The 16427-nt window shown below is 37.5% G+C and overlaps 1 protein-coding gene across 2 annotated transcripts in view; it reads right to left on the minus strand.

The window, feature by feature from the left end:
- tbc1d5 (TBC1 domain family member 5) overlaps positions 1–16427 on the minus strand; it is a 286560-nt gene that overhangs the window by 246375 nt on the left and 23758 nt on the right. For both annotated transcript variants that reach the window (XM_031903544.1, XM_031903545.1), the window contains exon 2: positions 4153–4225. The gene's annotated coding sequence lies outside the window, so the exon portion shown is untranslated. The remainder of the gene's footprint in view (positions 1–4152; positions 4226–16427) is intronic.

Genomic DNA, 16427 nt, shown 5'->3' on the forward strand with positions numbered 1-16427 from the left:
CATGTTGTTTAAGTTAACAGGCTATAGTATGCATGCATACGTACAAAAAATGCATACTGTAGATCAGTCAATGTATTTGTCTCTAGAAAAATTGTACAAAACACCATACTAGTCATTGAGTCTAGTAAATAAAGGTTAATGCAGGAAGTTATTCAAGGCAAATATATGTCTGTGAAACTGAACTAAAAAAAAGGGATTGTTGTCCTTGCACTTAGATACAAGACTAAACATTCAGACTGAAAACCAACTACATGCTAAGTCAATTCTGACTTCCTTCAGTAATATCTAAAAATAAAGCAAGTCATCTTTTGACCCCCAAAACTTCCTTTCTGTTTCAATTTTATTGTGCACTGTCCATCAACTGCATTTTAAGGAGCCCACAATGTCCCAATAACACACTCATTTCGGAGCCCGGTACCTTACCCAATCCCACCTCTCGATTTTAAAAAAAGAAAAGCTGAGGTCAGTCTGTGTCTTTGTGAATATCAGAAAAAAAACCAAAATGGTAGGTGCTTAGCTCAACAATACAGAGGGAACATTCCCCACATAAAGTCATGTAATAAAGTAAGCACACTCTATGTAAAGTTTTTTTTTCTTTTTTTTACTTATGTAGACATATTAATATTTGATCTTTAAACAGTACATAAAGATATAGATGATGTAACTGAAGAAAAAAAACTATTACAAAATGTACTTTGTAATCAAGCCTTGATAAAGGGCCCTTTTTTTTTTTACTGCCCTATTTTTGCCGATGTACAAGGGCCAAATAAATCACAGTTCAAATTATTGGTGTGCTTCTGGATTTTTCTACATTAATGTATTGACCCCATACAAGGAAAAGGTCTTCTGGTTAAGCACCCAACACTTCCACAAGTGTATGGTAAGATGGGCTCTCAATTTTCATGCATATTTCAATTACACAATAAAGTACAAAATGTAAATTGTGCCCTATATTTGTTATATTATATTCGTATATCTCAATACTGTTGAAAGGAGACATATCCTATACAAATTAAGAAAGTACCAGTGAATTATACTCCTCTAAATATAGAAGGATTGTGCTTAAAAAAGTTGTACTGCAGCCTGATTTTTTGAGAAATTCCACCAAAACCCCACTATTCCCGCTCCTCTGTTCCACTTACTTCTGACTGAATTCTCTGGATGTGCAGGGGAGCCAGTGGCCCGCAGTACACTGCACTGTAGGATAGGAACCAATCAGCAGTTAGGCTGACCTGATAGGGAACTGAAGCCTGTCTGTGCTTGTGTGATTGCAGGGCTGTGATTGGCTCTCCCCCTCCTACTGCTTCTGGCAGGGACCGTTAGGGCACACCCATCCTTCATTTCAAACATGGTCAGAGAAGTGATAGGATCTATAGGGAGCTCCAATAAAGGGGCCATTTTTACAGATAGGATACATTTTTAGCACAAAGTTAGACCAGGACCATATATTATTCATAATTGCCTACAAAATTAGGGTTTTTCCCATTTATCCAATATGTCTCCTTTGAAATGGGTTGGACTACCTTGGAATACTTCCTGATGGCTTTGATTAGTATAAACACAGGTAAGCTTTTGTTCCCCTTTAATATTACAAGATGATAAAACACTAAGGGGCTGATTTACTAACCCACGAATCCGACCCGAATTGGAAACGTTAAAACTTAACGCTACGAAAAATGCGCAACTTTTCGCGTAAGTTTTAACGCTACGAAAAATGCGCAACTTTTTACGCAACTTTCGTAATGGATACGAAAACTCGTGTTTTTACGCAAAAATCGTATTGGTAACGAAAAATTCGTAAAGAATCCGAAAAAATCGCAAAACATACGAAAAAATCGCAAAATACCGATCATTAGGAAAAAAACGCAATCGGACTCCATTCGACCCGTTCGTGGGTAAGTAAATCAGCCCCTAAGTAACAATGACATATATAAGAGTAAAATTCCTACTGCATACATTTATATTGAATAACCCTTTTTTCAATGGAGGAGTATCTTTCACTTCTCTGCTCTGGAGACCTCATTGTGCAAGCACCATGGTATGTCCCTGACACTAAAAAGAAAAACAGTTTCAAGCCGCAATAGGCCTTTTTTCAAGCTTGAAAAAAGGCCTATTGTGGCCTGAAACATCACTTTTACTAGGAGGATATAGCATGATGGAATACAGGCTTTTTTAATCTTATGGTATTCAAATGGTGCTGTTTACTACACATATAGCTGACACTGTAGCTAAATTACAAATAAAAGCTTAAAAATGCATTGTTATATTTATGAATGCTATATGTTGTTTCTTAAATACGTGTGCATTATAACAATATTAATGTTTCTTTAAGACACATGGTACTATTCCCATGGACATTATTTAGAGCATTGATAGAGCAGAGGACATAACTAATGACTTGTCTTGCAGAGAATTATTTTAGGTATAGTCTTTAGAGACTTGGTCCCCTGTTGGAATTAATGAATCCATAGGATTATCTTCCTTCTTGAAAAGAAAATTATATATTTCTCCTTATTTCATTGCTGTTCCATCCATTCATGACCCAAAAGGGAATTGGAATATATTTAGAACATAATTATTGTCTATTAATGTTTAAAAGAAATCTCTCTTAGAAATAGGAATCAGAGCTATCTTTTTGCTTTCATTAAATGTTCATTACATTGATTATTACAATAAGTAAGAACCTGACTACATGGATGTTTTCTGCAAGTTTGGTACCATGTACAGCCAATAAAGAAAACACATGAAGGCTCATTTACTGACAGCAAGGCAGGGTGCAAAATGTCAAACAGGAGAAAACTGCAATGTTGTACACACTTTCCATCCTACGCTGTCAACACCTGTGGGCACAGGTTTAGCCTCCCATAAAAAACTGCTGTCTGCATTCAGCAGTGGGACACAAGGAAAGTAGGAGTCCTCTGCCAATCCTCCAACATACAAGTCATTCATATGTGCGAGTTAGGAAGTGATTTTATGTGCTGGGTGCAAAGAAGCCCTGTATGTACCACCTGCTTGATTTGCAGACTGACTGTAGGAATGATATCAATTATTTAAAGCAAATCTTCACTTTAAAAAACTTCATATGACCACTGACTTAACAGTTCTGTTTCACGGTTCATTGTCCTTCATATAGATTCTAATGTATTTTTGATGAACAGAGAAGTTTCTAAGACTTCTCCTTCTGCTGAGCACTCAGTAAAACAACGCATTCTAACTAAACCTCTTTTTTATAGCATCAAAATATACAAATTATTAATATTCATTCCAATATTTATAGTCATATTATAGTGATCCATAGTAAAAAAAAAATAAATAAAATGAAGTGCCTTCATCAAAAAACAAACTTTATTTCTTAAGAACCTAGATAAAAATCACATACAATTATAATAATAAAACCACAAAATTATAGATTTCAAAGTTTGTGGTTACATGTTTGACAACAATTAAACTAAAAAATAATGTTATTAAAAATTTAGCTTTGCCTTAAATCTTTAAATACTCAAACAGGAGGCACCGAACATAGCCGAGGCTGTGACTATAAACAACACGCCCAAGCTACTAAACATTTGCAATACCCAGAAACCCGTCTAGAAATCCACTTTCTCATGCAAACTGGAGAGGAGACCCATCCAGCAGCACTTTGAAAAATTAGGCTCTGGTGGAAGGAAGGAGTTAATTCTTTTTAAAAACAAATATATTGCAACTTATATATCATTTTTACACTCATAAAATCTTAAAAACCTATTTTGACATGATAAACATGGACTAAACAAACTTGCAATAAAAATTATCCCAGGGAAACTCCAAATAATAAACCTGTAGTTAAAAGTCAGTTTCTTAGATGCTTCAGATGTAGCAAACAAGGCCAGATTAGATACTGGATGAAGATAGGGGATTATGTATGCACATTATTTGGAGGTGATAGCATTCCACTCTATTTCTTGTTTAAATACTACCAAACATGAAAGGTGCAAGTGGGGGGTAATCCCTGAAGACCAATCCAACAATTGGCTAAATACTGCCAGGCTGTAGATTTAAAAAGGAAATAGAAAGCAGTAATTTGAGATGGCTTGTGTGTCTTTATTTGAAATAATTCATGTAACATGTAACACCAGGTATAAAATTGTATAACAGCAATTCTGTTCTACTTACCAAACTGTAAATCCCAAAGTCATGCAATTCGCTTTGATAGCCCTTACTCTTATTAAATATGAATGTTCCAGACCTGTAATAAAGGACATGAAATTATTACAAATAACTGCATTTTTAGAACAACTTTGGCAATGCATGTCAACCACATTAAGAGAACTCCTTTTATTTAATCAGTCTCTCTTCCTCTCCTTTCCCTACTACGTGAGGTGCTTTGGAAAGTAATATATTTACAGCATAGGATTTTAAGGAGGCTGTCCTTAGACAATACTGAATGCAGTTAGGGTTACAGACAATTATATCTGGAAAAGCCAATGAAGTTCAATCAGTGCTCAGTTCTGATATGTACATCTAACTTTATGGTCTTACTCCCACAATGAGCTAAAACCTAAAAATATACCCATTCTGTTAATAGTTGAGAGGACAACAAAAAAATGAAAGTATATACAAGTAATTACAATATAATGTACTGTTGCCCTGTACTAGTACAACTGGTGTGTTTGGTTCAGAAAGACTCAGAATAAGCTGCTGTGTAGCCATGGGGGAGCCATTCAAAGAAGAAAAAGCACAGGTTATTTGGTAGATAATATATAATACCGCATTATATTCTACAGAGCTTATCTGTTACCTGCTATGGAACCTGTGCATTTTCTCCTTTTTTCCATCTTGAATGGCTGCCCCCATGGCTACACAGCAGCTTATTTATATAAACTATAGTAGTCTTTCTGTAGCAAACACACCGGGGATTTACCAGTGCAGGGCAACAGTACATTATATTTTAAATACTTTAAAAAACTTTCATTTTTTTGGTGTTACTGTTCCTTTAAAGGCTGATTATGGTGAAATTTGTGGCTGAATATGTAATTTTCCAAATGAAAGATCACCTAGAGGGGCCTTAAAGGTAAGTAAAGGTATGTAAAGTCAAAATCTTAATTCAGTGTATACAGTGGCTTGCAAAAGTATTCGGCCCCCTTGAACTTTTCCACATTTTGTCACATTACAGCAACAAACATGAATCAATTTTATTGGAATTCCACGTGAAAGACCAATACAAAGTGGTGTACATGTGAGAAGTGGAATGAAAATCATACATGATTCCAAACATTTTTTACAAATAAATAACTGCAAAGTGGGGTGTGCGTAGTTATTCAGCCCCCTGAGTCAATACTTTGTAGAACCACCTTTTGCTGCAATAACAGCTGCCAGTCTTTTAGGGTATGTCTCTACCAGCTTTGCACATCTAGAGACTGAAATCCTTGCCCATTCTTCTTTGCAAAACAGCTCCAGCTCAGTCAGATTAGATGGACAGCGTTTGTGAACAGCAGTTTTCAGATCTTGCCACAGATTCTCGATTGGATTTAGATCTGGACTTTGACTGGGCCATTCTAACACATGGATATATATATATATATATATATATATGGATTGCCCTGTATTTGGCTCCATCCATCTTCCCATCAACTCTGACCAGCTTCCCTGTCCCTGCTGAAGAGATGGCAAACTTCCCATCTTCCCATCAACTCTGACCAGTTTCCCTGTCCCTGCTGAAGAGAAGCACCCCCAGAGCATGATGCTGCCACCACCATATTTGACAGTGGGGATGGTGTGTTCAGAGTGATGTGCAGTGTTAGTTTTCCGCCACACATAGCGTTTTGCATTTTGGCCAAAAAGTTCCATTTTGGTCTCATCTGACCAGAGCACCTTCTTCCACATGTTTGCTGTGTCCCCCACATGGCTTGTGGCAAACTGCAAACAGGACTTCTTATGGTTTTCTGTTAACAATGGCTTTCTTCTTGCCACTCTTCCATAAAGGCCAACTTTGTGCAGTGCACGACTAATAGTTGTCCTATGGACAGATTCCCCCACCTGAGCTGTAGATCTCTGCAGCTCGTCCAGAGTCACCATGGGCCTCTTGGCTGCATTTCTGATCAGCGCTCTCCTTGTTCGGCCTGTGAGTTTAGGTGGACGGCCTTGTCTTGGTAGGTTTACAGTTGTGCCATACTCCTTCCATTTCTGAATGATCGCTTGAACAGTGCTCCGTGGGATGTTCAAGGCTTTAGAAATCTTTTTGTAGCCTAAGCCTGCTTTAAATTTCTCAATAACTTTATCCCTGACCTGTCTGGTGTGTTCTTTGGACTTCATGGTGGTGTTGCTCCCAATATTCTCTTAGACAACCTCTGAGGCCGTCACAGAGCAGCTGTATTTGTACTGACATTAGATTACACACAGGTGCACTCTATTTAGTCATTAGTACTCATCAGGCAATGTCTATGGGCAACTGACTGCACTCAGACCAAAGGGGGCTGAATAATTACGCACACCCCACTTTGCAGTTATTTATTTGTAAAAAATGTTTGGAATCATGTATGATTTTCATTCCACTTCTCACGTGTACACCACTTTGTATTGGTCTTTCACGTGGAATTCCAATAAAATTGATTCATGTTTGTGGCTGTAATGTGACAAAATGTGGAAAAGGGGGCCGAATACTTTTGCAAGCCACTGCATATGTTTAGCCCTAAGATAGGAAAGCACCATTACAGAAGTTCAAAAAAAATCAGATGGCAAAGCAGTTAAAACAGGGTTAAAACACAGCTAACTGGTGCCCTGAATTCCTCAGTGTCTGCAGTAGAATGAAGAGTGGGCAGGTTTTACTCTCTGCTCATATTTCACTTCCTTATCTGCTCTTATCAGCAACTGGCCAATGACAACTCAGTACACAAACTCCTGTGCTTTTATCAAGTCAGTCCCTGCTTTTTTTTTTTTTTTTTCTCCAATTCTGGTACAGAGAATTCCCCTGCTTTTTTCACATCATCTCTACTGGCCCTGCAGGTTTTTAGGAGCTGTGATAAGAGCTCATTTCAGGGAATTAGCACAAAAATAAGTACTAAGGTAGAACATTTTGAATGGGTTTATACTATTAATTTACTTCATTTGGCCTTAATAAGCCACAAGTATTTTTTAATTTACATCCCCTTCAACCAACAAAGTTTAAAAATATATATAGCATAATTGTCAACATATCAGATTAATAAAAACTATCACATTTATACAGAAAGAAGAATGTTGTATGAAGGTGAACATAAAACAGAAACAAGTGCTTCATAATCAAACTAACAAAGCTTTAAACAGATATGGTTATGCCTACTGGGTAGAAGCTTGTACAAAATATCTAGCATAACCCTCTCAGACATTTCTTATAGAAAGTTTAATTTTCTTTCAATAAAACTTGTAACATTCTTGTCTCGGGAAATAGCATAATCGGTTGTGCCACCTGATCTTACAAGCAGGAATTGAACTTAACAGCAGCCTTAGGCTACTGAAATTTTCTACTTGGCAGCCCATGAGTCTTCCTGCCAAAGGAAGCGTTTGTGTTAAATTCTTTGTTAACTAAAGCAGCGTGCTTGGCACTCAAACCTTATTATCCACATCAAGATATAGAGCATGGCTGCAAAAACTGTGAAGAAAAAAATAAAAATCAATGCCAATCGTATCATGTCTTTTTCAAAGTCATTTAATAGGTGCTTTGATTTTCAAAGGCAGAAAATCTGTTCATGGAGATCCTTATGAACTTATATTAATTAAAGGGACAGTAACACCATAAATTAAAAGTATTTAATTCACATTTAAAGGTTATATTAACTTCTCAAGCACCAGCATAAAGTTTTTTATCATATAATTTGTCCCAAGTTTATTTCTAATAATCGTTGCATTCCATACAGCTTATGTGTTATCTGCTGTGCAGCTGTGGGAACTACAGCCCTATTTCTACTTAGTATTTTGCTTTATCTAAAGCGTCACAAGGAAAGACGTTTTTGCTAGTTCAGGATAATAATTAAGATTAAATGAATTAAAAAAAAAAAATTTTTTGGTTGCCCTTTTAGTGTTGAAAAACACTTTCAAATATCAAAATTGAACTAAGGCTAAAGGTTTGCAGGGTGTTTTATCTGTTGGCAATTTTCAGCCGGGACAGAAGAGCCTAAAACTACACCTGCCACTTGCCATTTATATGTAATGCCTGAAATCATCAACGCTGGCAGTTCTCTGCCTCAAAATGCACACTAGAGTGTTTTCAGGCCAAGAAGCACCAGTACTGGCACTTACAGGCAATTTCATCTAAATTAAATGGGAGAGGGTGAGGTGGACTTGGGTGCTTCTCTGCTGGCTGAAATACACTGGTAGAGAAAACGGCAGAAAATAGGTTGATAAATTACATAAAAAAAATACCATTCTAATGGCCAAAATGCTAGGTGCTTGATGAATAGAAGCATTTCACAATTAGGATGGGCATTGACACAATTATTTGCAGCACTGAAATGGTGTAGCTTCTTTAAAGCAAATGGATACAAACAATTAGTAGGTGAAACTCAATCATTTTTTCAGGAAATACCGTATATACTCGAGTATAAGCCGAGTTTTTCAGCACTAAAAATGTGCTCAAAAAGTAACCCTCGGCTTATACTCGAGCATACCTCTCCCCTACCTACCTCCACTTGTGTCCGTCCTGCACATAATGCACTCGAACGAGGCGATGGAGGCGAGTCCGTGCGCGCAAGGTTAAGGAATGCTTCTGTATCATGTATCTGGCACAGGTGCTTGGCCGCCGTGTATAGTGACGAGTCGCTGTGCTGATCTGCCAGCCATATAATCTGCAGCAAGTTCTTTACCTGCGGGAGCGGGAGCATTCTTCAAACAGAGCCGTAAGCCGGTACATATCTGCCACCTCGTACGTCGCGCAGCGTGTTGCACACGGACACCGTGCACTCCGTTCACTCTCCTGCCGACTCTTGATCTGACGATGTAATGCATACGCACTCACCTCCGTGCGAGCGCGTTCATCGTCAGATCAAGAAGAATGCTCCCGCTTCCTGGTCCGGACAGTGCAGGTAAAGAACTGCCTGCAGATTATATGGCTGGCAGATCAGCACAGCGACTCGTCACTATACACGGCGGCCAAGCACCTGTGCCAAAACTGCCTGTGCCAGATACTGTACATGCTTCAGAAGAGTTCCTTAACCTGCGTGCACAGACTCACCTCCATCCACGGGCGCCGCATTGTGGGATATGTAGTTCTATGGAGGCGATTGGTGCACGGGTGGGCTTGTCATGAGTGGCAGTCTCTGGCCACTAACAAGGAGGGGAGTTCTTAAGGTAGTGGGGGGCAAGGGGAAGCAGGATGGGACCAGCAAGGGGCAAGTCATTGGTGAGTAGGAGTGGAAGCGTGCTTAGCCATAAAGCAGGGCTAATGTACTGCAATCACAAGACTGATTTTCAAAATGTAAGAAAATTATTTTTGTAGTATTGTGGTGGGACTTGTACACTGGGGTCCAAGTACTTGATAATTAGTATGGCATCTTCCTTAGCGTTCCCAAACTTGCTTTTGTCTGCTGCTGTAGCATTTTTCTTTCCCTAAAGTTATCTATGTATTTATCTGTTATTTATTTGATTATTGAAACTTAGCAGTAGCGGTTGCATTTCCCACCCTAGGCTTATACTCGAGTCAATAAGTTTTTCCAGTTTTCTTAGGTAAAATTGGGTACCTCGGCTTATATTCGGATCGGCTTATACTCGAGTATATACGGTAATAGTGTAGCTCAGCTAAGTTAAACACAGACATACTTAAAAGGATAAGGAAAGGTAAAAACTAATCAGAAAGGTCTATGTAAAATCAGCCATAAGCACTCTCAGAAAGGCTGCACTGAGTCCTCTATCACAAGAAACTCAGGATTTTGTGTCCCCTTTTTTGGGAACATGTCCTTCAGTATCAGACTTCTTCTCTTTTAGGGCTCCTTTAGGTTAGGGGCTTGAGTCTGCTCAGTTCTCACCACTCTCCCTCTCCCCCTCCCTTCTCCGACTCCCCCATCCCATAAGAAAGAACTCACTTCTACCACCCTTAGTAATGTGTGATCTGAGCTTCCAACAGCTATAACTGCAGCAGGAAGCTACCATGACCAAGCTAAAATGGCAGCTGCTATCAGAGTGAGGTTCTAGGGCTCTTTACTCAGGTATAGTAAAGCTTTCTGCAGAATAAATATAGCGTTCTAGGTGGCACTAATGTGGCAAATTTATTGTCAGTAAAATGCCAAAATGACTTTATTCTCCTTTAAACACAGAAACAATAAAAAGGGATGCACTAAATCCATATTTTCTTGAGTCAAAATGCCAAATCCTCCATAAAAGATTTGGCAGAATTTTGAACCACACCTAAACACTAATTTGAATACAGAAATTTTAAAAAACTTTGTCGTAGACACAAAAAGTGTTCATAGCTTTACAGTGACATGACTTAAAGGGTTGAGATTCGATTGAATCCAGTTTCTCAAAAAGTGCAGGGATTTGGCTAAGGACAATCACTTGATTAATTCAGAAATTCAAATAAACTAATTTCCCCAAATGTCTTACATTTACTAAAAAGTAAATTTACTAAAAAGTAAGAAAAAGTCACATAACTCAAATTTTCATTAAAAAAAAGGATTAAGACTCCAGGGAAGGAAAGGGACATCTGCCATTGACTTCTACATGATCTTGGCGAGTTTTAGTGGGTGAATTGTTGGTTTCAGATTTTTAGCTGTGTTTAAACATAGTAAAGGTTAGAAATAATTGTGGGGGTTTTTTCCTGTGACTTTTAGTGCTAAAAAATCTGAATCACAAAAAAAAATTATGAGCATTAGTAAATGGGCCCATAGTGTTGTTGAGCGTGTTACACAAAATATTTCTAGGAATGCTAAGGCAGTCCCACTCACTATTTCTGATGATATGTCATAACATATTGGAGGACATTTATAAAGGTACAAAGTAGAAAACTCACTGGAAGACCTATTGTTTTCCAATGTACTGCCAGTTCACAAACTAGTTTTCTATCACTGTGTACATAGTACAACAACATTGTTTTCAGGCAAAATGAATGTATTTTATGACAATATCCCTTCAAATACTCAGCAGCTGTGAATGACAATAGTCAGTTATTTATAACTGATACATAACAAAAAGCACAACATGTTACTTGGGGAGGCCAAATTACTAACTGGTTGAAAAAAAACTGTTACAAAATATGCATGACTTTTTTCATGATCAGTTTTTGCTCTTTTCTGTAATAACAAAAGTATTTTATATTTGATAATCACTAGTTTGCATTAATTCAATATTGTAGAATGTCTTTTATTTCAGGTAAGGATATCACATGCCCCTTAGACCTTCTTATGCAACTTCTGAGACATTTATAACAGGCAAAATTAACTACACCAAATAAAAAAATGTAACAAATTAAGGCAAAGATGTTCTGATTTATTTTGTGTGCGCAAAATGAAACCTGTCGCTAAGCAAGCCCAAGCAATTATAATTTACAGTATTTACCCACAATACCATAGGCCAAGAGTAGGCTGATTGTAACTAATGTCACCTCTAATTTCTTTGTAGCACTGCACAAAAAAAAAAAAAAAAATAATAATATATATATATATATATATATATATATATATATATATATATATATATATATATACACACACACACACACACACACGTATAGGGTATTGCATCTCCATACCTTAAGTCTACCAAAAAATCAATACAACATTAATTAAACCCCCCAATAAGGATTATTTATATCTTAGTTGGGATCAACTAACATATACATATATATATTATAATAGGTTCAGACCTTAAGCTACATGTTGAACAGGCCATCTGCATGTTGCACCACATATTCAAATACAGAGAATTCTAAAACTTTATATAACCAAATATTATATAGAATGTTGTCTACTTTTTAACATTGTAACTTTCTTTAAAAAGTGTTCAAACTTGCTGCTCTGTTTCTGCATAAATAATGTGTGCTATTTACAATGCAGGGTTTGAGAACTTTGGAATTATGCAGGGACATGTTATACAGAGACATTAGACATCTTGTAAAACAAGAGAAATACCGGCAAAAAGAAATTAACATTGTCCCGGAAAAGTTTAAGGCCACAGAATAAATAGTCCAAACATTAAGTATTCCACTCATACAGTAATTTTTATTATAGCGTGAGAAAAGATGTTTTACATTTGAAATCATCTGAGGGTTCACCCATAAAGTCCGTTGATCTGACTTCCATATTAAGCATGTCTTTCGCATAATGCATATATTGGAATAAAAATAAAACATTTATCTGCCATCTCTCCTTCAATCTGAGTTTTCATTCATATTTAAAATGAAATATTATCATGTATAATGCAATTTTAGTTCTGCCAGTTAGAGATCTCCTATTAACAATTTCAGCATGACTATTACACACTAGTGGTAACATAACACTTTATTTAGACATTACATTACTCTACTCTTTATCAGCTTCACTATACTGTATCTGGTCAGTTCCCAAAAAAACCAAGACAAATATTTAAAGAAAAGACCAACAGTAAGAAGTAATGAAGGGACTTGGAAACACTGGATAAAACGTATCTAGTATAAATAAATTTGAAGCAACTGGACTTGTATAGTAATCATTGAAGACGTTTCACTACTCATCCGAGCAGCTTCTTCAGTTCAACTGACTGGTATGGGAAGTCCTCAGCATATATACTCTTCCACTAATCCAATCACAATGGCACTATGTAACTCTTCAGAAAGGTGACATCTGAAACGTCTTCAATGATTACTATACAAGTCCAGTTGCTTCAAATTTATTTATACTAGATATACCATGACCTGGATGAATGAAAATCTTCATAGACTGGATAAAACGGTTGTTATTGGTCAGTGAAAGATTTGCCTTTACGAGTGACAAAGTAGCTAGCTCTAAACTACCTTGACAGTTGCAGAATACATTACTATATATATGTATGTTTTCTTGCCTTGCAGAAAATAAGTAGTAGACATAACACACACATACACACAATGAATGCCTGCAGATCATGAGTCAGTCAACCACCACTGCCACTAACTTGAGTTTTGCACCTTCCCACTAACTGTAATGTGAACAATCTAAAAGTGCCCACACTGGTGGCACTTGGCATTAAGATGCCGACAAGATGTCTGCATTACAGTCAATGGGAGATTGAGGGAACAGTTTTGCATGCTTTTGGAGAAAAGTGTAATCATACAACCTTAAAAGGCGGAGTTTTTATTGTGATTATGGCCACAGTTTCTATGAAGGGAAACACAGAGACATCACCCACCCCTGAATCGTATTTGGGAGATTTCTCATCATGCCCACAGAATGTCCTAAACATGCCATATGCCCCTACCCACACAATCTGAAATTGGTTGCCAGGTCTACAGTTATCAGAACAAGCTAAAAGAAATACCTCATAACACCTAAAATTCATTATAGGGTAGGTTTCTCAAAATGTCAGCTTAGAGCTCACCACAGAAAAAATCCATGCACTTTCTATTCATTCCTTTGGGATTTTTAGAAGCATATGTATCAAATGACTTTCACCCATTGATAAGTACTCTTCTAAAAATCCCATAGGTATGAATAGAAAGCGGGTGAAATTTTCTGTGGTGAGCTCTAATCTCACATTTGAGAAATTTGCCCCTGTTGTGTCTTATATAAAATATATTTTTCAACATTTCTAAATATTTTTTAAACACATGTATCTAAAATTAGAGTGTGCTTTCTAACTGTTGAGTTTTCTTCTGAACTACTAACTTTATGATGTATCAGATTAATGCATATAAATCCAGCTGTGTTTACAGCAGAATTTTAACATTTCTATATTTTGCAGAAGCGGTGTGCAAAGGAAAATGATTTTTTCTAGCACCATACACCAATAAAATCATTTTTATTATGTATATAGAGAAATTGTGACAGGTCATATGGAGTGTCAAACTAGCAAAGATGTTCATATTTCAATGAATATATAATTCCTGCCATTTTCATAAAGTCATTAAATAAATGATATAACATGAGTGGCTTTAAAAAAAGAGTTATCCTCTTTGGAGCAAACTGTATGAATAACTTGATGCTCATGAAGTGTTTCTTTTTCCTCTACCATACTCTGTACAACTTGTTGCAGCAACACAATCTCTGCAACAAACTCAACCACACAAATTCACCAAGATGGCTGCTTGTGTGTTCCGTATCTGTATTAGGCTGACAGCAATTACCGAAATAGCAAAAAGATTTTCTTGATGCTGGAAGTTCTGGATACAGTAAAAAGGAACTCTTCAAATCGTAGCAACAGGTCTCTGTTCTATCATTTAGGCTGGAGGATTGCTCAGAGATAGGAAAATATAAATACATAAGAATCAAAGGGAAAATGTAAGAAACGGACAAAAACCCAGGGTAAATTTCTTTGCTGCTCAAGTAAAGTTTAGACAAAGTTGCCTTTGATAATCAACTGAACAAGCTGCCCTGCAAGCATCAAGGGATAGCGTAGGGATATATAGCAGGTGCTGTAGTTTATCACAAAACCGTCTAAAATAATTGGAAGTGACAACCAGCACTACCACAAATGATTTATTAGTCTTTCACTCAGCTTTTCAGCTTCCTCAGGGCCAGAATAAATAATTTACCAACCCTGTATCTTCCAATCATTAATTCTTCCCTGTGCATCCAAACTGCATTTAACTCTGCTGGGTATTCAGCTGAATTAAAAATACAATATAACCCCCCCCCCCTTGAATGTATTATTATTTTACTGTATCTAAATGTAAAATAAAACACATAGAAATAATGGTGTTACACCACAGCAATGAGATAGTAGCAACTTGGAACTGCAGAAAATAAACACTGAATGATCATGTAAAATGCAGTATGTATTGTATACCAAGGCTAGGTATAACAGCAATAAATAAAAACACAGAATCACATCCCCAACAAAGGCAGCTCTGATAAACACACTGCTTCTTGCTAAGTTAATCTTATGTTGGGTTGAAAAACCCAACATACTGTTCTTCGACTTCAGCTTATTCTTCTGCTGCTTCTTCTTCTTCGCCCCCCCCATTTTCTAAACTCTACTCCTCCTACAGATTTACCGGTACAACACGCAAACCTAACACACTTCTTCGTCCTATAACGGAGCAGGTTGCTTGTGCTTTTCTAAGCGATCCTGTCCCCCCCCCATATTTTTGTGGTGCTGCTCTGAACACCTCAATTTTTCCATTGACTTTGAAAGGAAAGATTTTCAAGCTGCTATCACTCTTACAGCTTTGAAGCTACACCCCCCAAACTTGTATAACATAATCATGGGGTCATCCTGAATGAAACAGCGACATTTATTGGATGCCCCAAAGTGGGAGGAGCTAACAACAGCCAATCAAATTTCACCAATTGACTTTAATGGGGAAATTTAAACTGCTGCCACACTTACAGCTTTGAGGTCACACTCACCAAATTGGAATCACATAGTCATGGGGTCACTCTGAATCAAAATATGATATTTGTTGGATGCCCAAAAGTTGGAGGAGCCACCAACAGCAAATCAGATTTTACCTATTGACTTTCAATGGGGAAATCCAACCTGCTGCCATTCTCACAGTATTAAAACCAGGATCCCCAAACTCTTCACAGTTGGCTACTATTGACTTTTAGTGGTTTAAATGTAAACTGCTGCCATTCTTTAACTATTAATCCTAGTCCACAAACTTTGCACAGTGGGTTTTACTATATAACTGTGGTCCAAGGTTAGAAAAAGTGGGCGGAGCCAACAACAGATCAGATTTTATTCAGTGACTTCACGTTTTTCAAACCAATATGAAGTTTGTTCTCAAACTTCCCTTTCTAATTAAATATATTGTTTTCAGAATACAGTTTTTACGTTTGCTCAGGCAAGCTTTAGAGGACAACTCCCAGAATTGGAAGATGAGAGCAGGGACAGCTGCCAGACCTTGCCGAAATACACGGCGGTTTTACTATTTCGCACTATTAGCACCATGGGAAATGGGATTTGCTGCGTCACCAGTACTAGGCAAAACGCCTGGCTGAAAAACGCCATAGTCAGGGGCTGTGTGGGTTGTGTGGCGTTTTTAGGCAGAGAAAATACGCAGCATAAAAACGCCACGTCTGGCATTAGCCTAATACTCAGAAAGACAATGGAACTATGTTAGGACAATGGCACAGGGGGATATTAGTTGCCCACAGTTAAATCTCAGTTACTACAGGCAACTAAGCTCCTCGAAATGCCTTCTCACCAGCAACAGAGTTAATTGCAAGTGGGAAAGCATATGTGGTGCTTTGTTTTCGGAAGTTGCCCAAAGCTTCCTGTGCTAGCTGGCAAGGCTGGGAAATACCAGCTTCTCGTTTAAAGGACAAGGAAAGGCTAAGTCACTTGGGGGTGCCAAAATGTTAGGCACC

Source organism: Xenopus tropicalis, chromosome 6, assembly GCF_000004195.4.
Source record: "Xenopus tropicalis strain Nigerian chromosome 6, UCB_Xtro_10.0, whole genome shotgun sequence".
Classification (NCBI taxonomy): Eukaryota; Metazoa; Chordata; class Amphibia; order Anura; family Pipidae; genus Xenopus; species Xenopus tropicalis.